The sequence below is a fragment of the Lates calcarifer genome, linkage group LG10, assembly GCF_001640805.2.
Source record: "Lates calcarifer isolate ASB-BC8 linkage group LG10, TLL_Latcal_v3, whole genome shotgun sequence".
In the NCBI taxonomy this organism is placed as follows: Eukaryota; Metazoa; Chordata; class Actinopteri; family Centropomidae; genus Lates; species Lates calcarifer.
The window spans coordinates 19,669,173-19,675,823 of record NC_066842.1 but is presented as its reverse complement, the minus strand read 5'-3'; positions in this window follow the sequence as shown (position 1 = coordinate 19,675,823).

Genomic DNA, 6,651 nt, shown 5'->3' with positions numbered 1-6,651 from the left:
GGAAGTTGCTTTATTTTGCTATATTTCGGCCATACTTTGTCCAAACTGCATCAAACTTTACAGGATTGTTAATGGTACCTATCTGCACACATCCATATGTCAATATTCATACAATTGTTGTAGCGCCACCTATTTATAGCAGGAAATGACATATTTTATAGTGTGATGTCCAGTTTCTAGACGGGTGACCAGATTCACTTCAAATGTTGTCAGCCCCTCCTTGAGATTTTTTGGAAGACTCCTCCGAAAATTGTGAGTTTTGGTCGAAGCGTGTGCCGTTCTGGCCCGTCAAAGTTCGAAACCCAACTTCCTGTTTAAACCTCAGATTTTGGGGTAACTTCCTGTTGCGACTCTCTACTTTATCCTATAGATGGAGCCATTGTATTACTCTTTGATGGGTTTTTGGAAGGGGGTCTCTGTGTGTGTGTGTGTGTGTGTGTGTGTGTGTGTGTGTTTGTGTTTTGTGTTTGAGGGGGGAGGGAAAGAAGTTGATTGAGTCTGTGAGAAGCTGCCACAGAGAGGTTACAGTCAGGAGAGCCAAGAGCTGCTTTACACGCGGGATAAAAACTTCAGTTAAGATTTGAGCTGTCACTTGAGAAAGCATCATGCCAAAAACTAAGGAAATCACTGTAGACTTGAAGAAGAATTGTCGATGCTCAGGAAGCAGGAGAAGGATATACAAAGTTATCACAGCATTTCCAAGCGTCAAGAACTCAAATGAGAAGCGTCACCGAGAAATTCAAGGAGAGCCACACTGTGCAGAACAAGCCTGGCAGAGGTAGGAAGCCAAAGATTTCAATGACCCTGGAAAGAAAACCAGTGAGAGACCTGTCTAAAAACCCATAAACGCTGCCAAGACACTAGTGAATGACTAAGTTAAGTCTGAAATTGTAGCCTCAAAGAAGATTACATGAATTCATGTAATCTTACCATATGTCTCCCCTTGACCAAAGCTGAGCGTGGATTGATGCTGTCTTTACAGTTTGGTTTTGATCAGTTAGGAAATTTCACAAGGGGTCAGCTGATTTTTTCGTGTTACTCAGTGTACGGCGACAGGAAAAGTGCATGTCTACATCCGGCGTCGAGGTGAACCAGCTGAATATAAGCCACTCAAGTTGACGACAAGTGCATTGAAAAGTAAAAGCTGCTGGCCTTTACCTTTTCTTTGTCAAAGCGCCTGTTCAGGCCAGTAGTTAGTAAAGTAATATTTTCAGCGTTGTCCACAGTCTCATGACATGTTTAACACGAAGCACAGCACGCTGGTTAAGCTCATGGCAAACTGTTACTAACAGCTAAAATGAAAGCTTGTCTGTATGTAGTCTAACTGGTTAGTTTGTCACTAATCTCCAAATTTTGCAAATTGCTATAAACTTCACTCTCTTAAACCAGTAACAGTCTGAGCTGGACTGATAGGGTCTGTATGGATAAAGATAAAATCCTAATGATACCCATCCCTACAGCTGGTTAGTGCTTCGCCCTGACTTTAGGCAGATGAGATATTCACTGTTCAAATAAGTTCATTATAAGCCTTGTTTAAGCATAAATGATTTATATATGCACCCAATAACAGAACTTAAAAAAAATGCTTTTGCTCAAAGCTCAAAGCTTGTAAACTCAAGTTAAAACTGAGTTTTATCTCCTTTTGGGAGGGGGTATCTCTGTGTGTGTGTGGGTGTGTTTGTGTTTGTGTTTGAGGGGGAGGGGAAGAGGAGTTGATTGAGTCTGTGAGAAGCTGCCACAGAGAGGTTACAGTCAGGAGAGCCAAGAGCTGTCACAGATGATGAGCTCTGAAAAATATTATCACAGAAAATAATTAGCATAAAAGCTTTTATTTTAAATTTTTACATCTGGGAAGTGTGAACTGTTACGCCAGCGTGTGCCCTGCGACCTGCGTTGACCCCGCGGTTGCCGGGGTCCCGCGGTCGCCGCTCCCCCGACGGGCGCCGGGTGCGAGGGCCCGTTCAACGCTGCTCGCAGCTTTAATTATTATTATTATTATTTTTTTCTTCTTTTTCCGCCTCTTTGATCGCCTTTTTGAGGGCCTTAAATGCGTCAAAACTCCTGAAAATTTGCAGACGCGTCAGGCACGGCGAAAAATTTAAGAATTTAGGGGTCTTGAGCATGGGTGTGGCAAAATGGCCTCGGTAGCGCCACCTACATTTTTAACGGAACAGCCCCTCAAGCCCGTTGCGCCTAAAAATCTGAAAATCTGCACACATATGTAACATCCCATGACGCACCAAAAAGTCTCTTGGAGCCATATTCTAAACCCAACAGAAAGTATTTTTATTTTGACCGGAAGGTGAAAAATTGTGTGTTTTTGGCCATTTCCAGGGGTCGCTTGAACGCGAACTAGTCCTAGACGCATTATCCGATTGACTTCAAAATTTGATAATTTGTTCTTAAGACATAGACGAAGTTAAATTGCAAAAGTTTCGGACTTTTCATTGAAGGGCGTGGAAGTTATGGCCCTCAAAGTTCGATCACTCGCCACAAAACAGGAAGTTGCTTTAAATTTGCTATATTTCGGCCATACTTTGTCCAAACTGCATCAAACTTTACAGGATTGTTAATGGTACCTATCTGCACACATCCATATGTCAATATTCATACAATTGTTGTAGCACCACCTATTTATAGCAGGAAATGACATATTTTATAGTGTGATGTCCAGTTTCTAGACGGGTGACCAGATTCACTTCAAATGTTGTCAGGACAGACTTAAGGATTTTTGGAAGACTGGCTCCGAAAATTGTGAGTTTTGGGTCGAAGCGTGTGCCGGTTCTGGCCCGTCAAAGTTCGGAAACCCAACTTCCTGTTTGAAACCTCAGATTTTGGGGTAACTTCCTGTTGCGACTCTCTACTTTATCCTACAGATGGAGCCATTGTATTACTCTTTGATGGGTTTTTGGAAGGGGGTCTCTGTGTGTGTGTGTCTGTGTGTGTCTGAGGGGGGAGGGGAAGAGGAGTTGATTGAGTCTGTGAGAAGCTGCCACAGAGAGGTTACAGTCAGGAGAGCCAAGAGCTGTCACAGATGATGAGCTCTGAAAAATATTATCACAGAAAATAATTAGCATAAAAGCTTTTATTTAAAATTTTACATCTCGGAAGTGTGAAACTGTTACGCCAGCGTGTGCCCTGCGACCTGCGTTGACCCGCGGTTGCCGGGGTCCCGCGGTCGCCGCTCCCCGACGGGCGCCGGGTGCGAGGGCCCGTTCAACGCTGCTCGCAGCTTTAATTAGGGCCCGAGCAACGAGTTGCGTGGGCCCAACGGGGCCATGCAACGAGTTGCAAGGACCCTCTTGTTTTCGGTCTGTTTATTATTATTATTATTATTATTATTATTATTATTATTATTTTTTTTCTTCTTTTTCCGCCTCTTAGATCGGCTTTTTGAGGGCCTTAACATGCGTGAAAACTTACCAAAATTTGCAGACGCGTCAGGCACGGCGAAAAATTTAATAATTTAGGGGTCTTGAGCATGGGCGTGGTAAAATGCCCTCGGTAGCGCCACCCTACATTTTTAAACGGAACAGCCCCTCAAGCCCGTTGCGCCTAAAAATCTGAAAATCTGCACACATATGTAACATCCCATGACGCACCAAAAAGTCTCTTGGAGCCATATTCTAAACCCAACAGAAAGTATTTTTATTTTGACCGGAAGGTGAAAAAATTGTGTGTTTTTGGCCATTTCCAGGGTCGCTTGAACGCGAACTAGTCCTAGACGCATTATCCCATTGACTTCAAACTTAATAGTATGTTCTTAAGACATAGACGATGTTAAATTGCGGCAGATTTTGAGTTTTTGTTGAAGGGCGTGGAAGTTATGGCCCCTCAAAGTTCGATTACTCGCCACGAAACAGAAGTTGCTTTATTTTGCTATATTTCGGCCATACTTTGTCCAAACTGCATCAAACTTTACAGGATTGTTAATGTACCTATCTGCACACATCCATATGTCAATATTCATACAATTGTTGTAGCGCCACCTATTTATAGCAGGAAATGACATATTTTATAGTGTGATGTCCAGTTTCTAGACGGGTGACCAGATTCACTTCAAATGTTGTCAGCCCCTCCTTGACAATTTTTGGAAGAAGTCCTCCGAAAATTGTGGAGTTTGGGTCGAAGCGTGTGCCGGTTCTGGGCCCGTCAAAGTTCGGAAACCCAACTTCCTGTTTGAAACCTCAGATTTTGGGGTAACTTCCTGTTGCGACTCTCTACTTTATCCTACAGATGGAGCCATTGTATTACTCTTTGATGGGTTTTTGGAAGGGGGTCTCTGTGTGTGTGTGTCTGTGTGTGTGTGTTTGAGGGGGGAGGGGAAGAGGAGTTGATTGAGTCTGTGAGAAGCTGCCACAGGGAGGTTACAGTCAGGAGAGCCAAGAGCTGTCACAGATGATGAGCTCTGAAAAATATTATCACAGAAAATAATTAGCATAAAAGCTTTTATTTTAAATTTGTTGCAACAAATTCAGGTTTCTTACAGCATTTTCCTTATTGAAAACTAAATTCTACCTGAAATGTATCAATAAAAATCTTCTTTTGCAGTTAATGTCACCAGTTTATAGTTTAGTTTTAATAGCATTCCCTGTTACTGATGTGCCTTTAATTATCGGTTCTATCAGGGATCATTTATGTGTTTATCTTACGGGGGTGAGCCACCTCACAGGTTGGTTATATTACCTGTTGACCTCAGCTCAGTGAGCTAAGACAATGTTTAATGCAGTGTTTTTTCTGATATGAAAATGGATATTATTCAGCACATCTAACCTCAGCAGGCCCCTCTTCAGAAACTCATATCTGCAGATGTCAAAGCTGGCTCAAACGTTGTCCACAGTCTCATGACATGTTTAACACGAAGCACAGCACGCTGGTTAAGCTCATGGCAAACTGTTACTAACAGCTAAAATGAAAGCTTGTTTGTATGTAGTCTAACTGGTTAGTTTGTCACTAATCTCCAAATTTTGCAAATTGCTATAAACTTCACTCTCTTAAACCAGTAACAGTCTGAGCTGGACTGATAGGGGTCTGTATGGATAAAGATAAAATCCTAATGATACCCATCCCTACAGCTGGTTAGTGGCTTCGCCCTGACTTTAGGCAGATGAGATATTCACTGTTCAAATAACTTCATTATAACCCTTGTTTAAGCACAAATGATTTATATATGCACCCAATAACAGAACTTGCAAAAAAATGCTTTTGCTCAAAGCTCAAAGCTTGTAAACTCAAGTTAAAACTGAGTTTTATCTCCTTTTGGGAGGGGGTATCTGTGTGTGTGTGTGTGTGTTTGTGTTTGTGTTTGTGTTTGAGGGGGGAGGGGAAGAGGAGTTGATTGAGTCTGTGAGAAGCTGCCACAGAGAGGTTACAGTCAGGAGAGCCAAGAGCTGTCACAGATGATGAGCTCTGAAAAATATTATCACAGAAAATAATTAGCATAAAAGCTTTTATTTGAAATTTTTACATCTGGGAAGTGTGAACTGTTACGCCAGCGTGTGCCCTGCGACCTGCGTTGACCCCGCGGTTGCCGGGGTCCCGCGGTCGCCGCTCCCCGACGGGCGCCGGGTGCGAGGGCCCGTTCAACGCTGCTCGCAGCTTTAATTATTATTATTATTATTTTTTTTCTTCTTTTTCCGCCTCTTAGATCGGCTTTTTGAGGGCCTTAACATGCGTGAAAACTTACCAAAATTTGCAGACGCGTCAGGCACGGCGAAAAATTTAAGAATTTAGGGGTCTTGAGCATGGGTGTGGTAAAATGGCCTCGGTAGCGCCACCTACATTTTTAAACGGAACAGCCCCTCAAGCCCGTTGCGCCTAAAAATCTGAAAATCTGCACACATATGTAACATCCCATGACGCACCAAAAAGTCTCTTGGAGCCATATTCTAAACCCAACAGAAAGTATTTTTATTTTGACCGGAAGGTGAAAAAATTGTGTGTTTTTGGCCATTTCCAGGGGTCGCTTGAACGCGAACTAGTCCTAGACGCATTATCCGATTGACTTCAAAACTTAATAGTATGTTCTTAAGACATAGACGATGTTAAATTGCGGCAGATTTTGAGTTTTTGTTGAAGGGCGTGGAAGTTATGGCCCCTCAAAGTTCGATTACTCGCCACGAAACAGGAAGTTGCTTTATTTTTGCTATATTTCGGCCATACTTTGTCCAAACTGCATCAAACTTTACAGGATTGTTAATGGTACCTATCTGCACACATCCATATGTCAATATTCATACAATTGTTGTAGCGCCACCTATTTATAGCAGGAAATGACATATTTTATAGTGTGATGTCCAGTTTCTAGACGGGTGACCAGATTCACTTCAAATGTTGTCAGCCCTCCTTGAGGATTTTTTGGAAGACTGGCTCCGAAAATTGTGAGTTTTGGTCGAAGCGTGTGCCGGTTCTGGCCCGTCAAAGTTCGGAAACCCAACTTCCTGTTTGAAACCTCAGATTTTGGGGTAACTTCCTGTTGCGACTCTCTACTTTATCCTATAGATGGAGCCATTGTATTACTCTTTGATGGGTTTTTGGAAGGGGGTCTCTGTGTGTGTGTGTCTGTGTGTGTGTGTGTGTGTGTGTGTGTGTTTGTGTTTGTGTTTGTGTTTGAGGGGGGAGGGGAAGAAGAGTTGATTGAGTCTCTGAGAA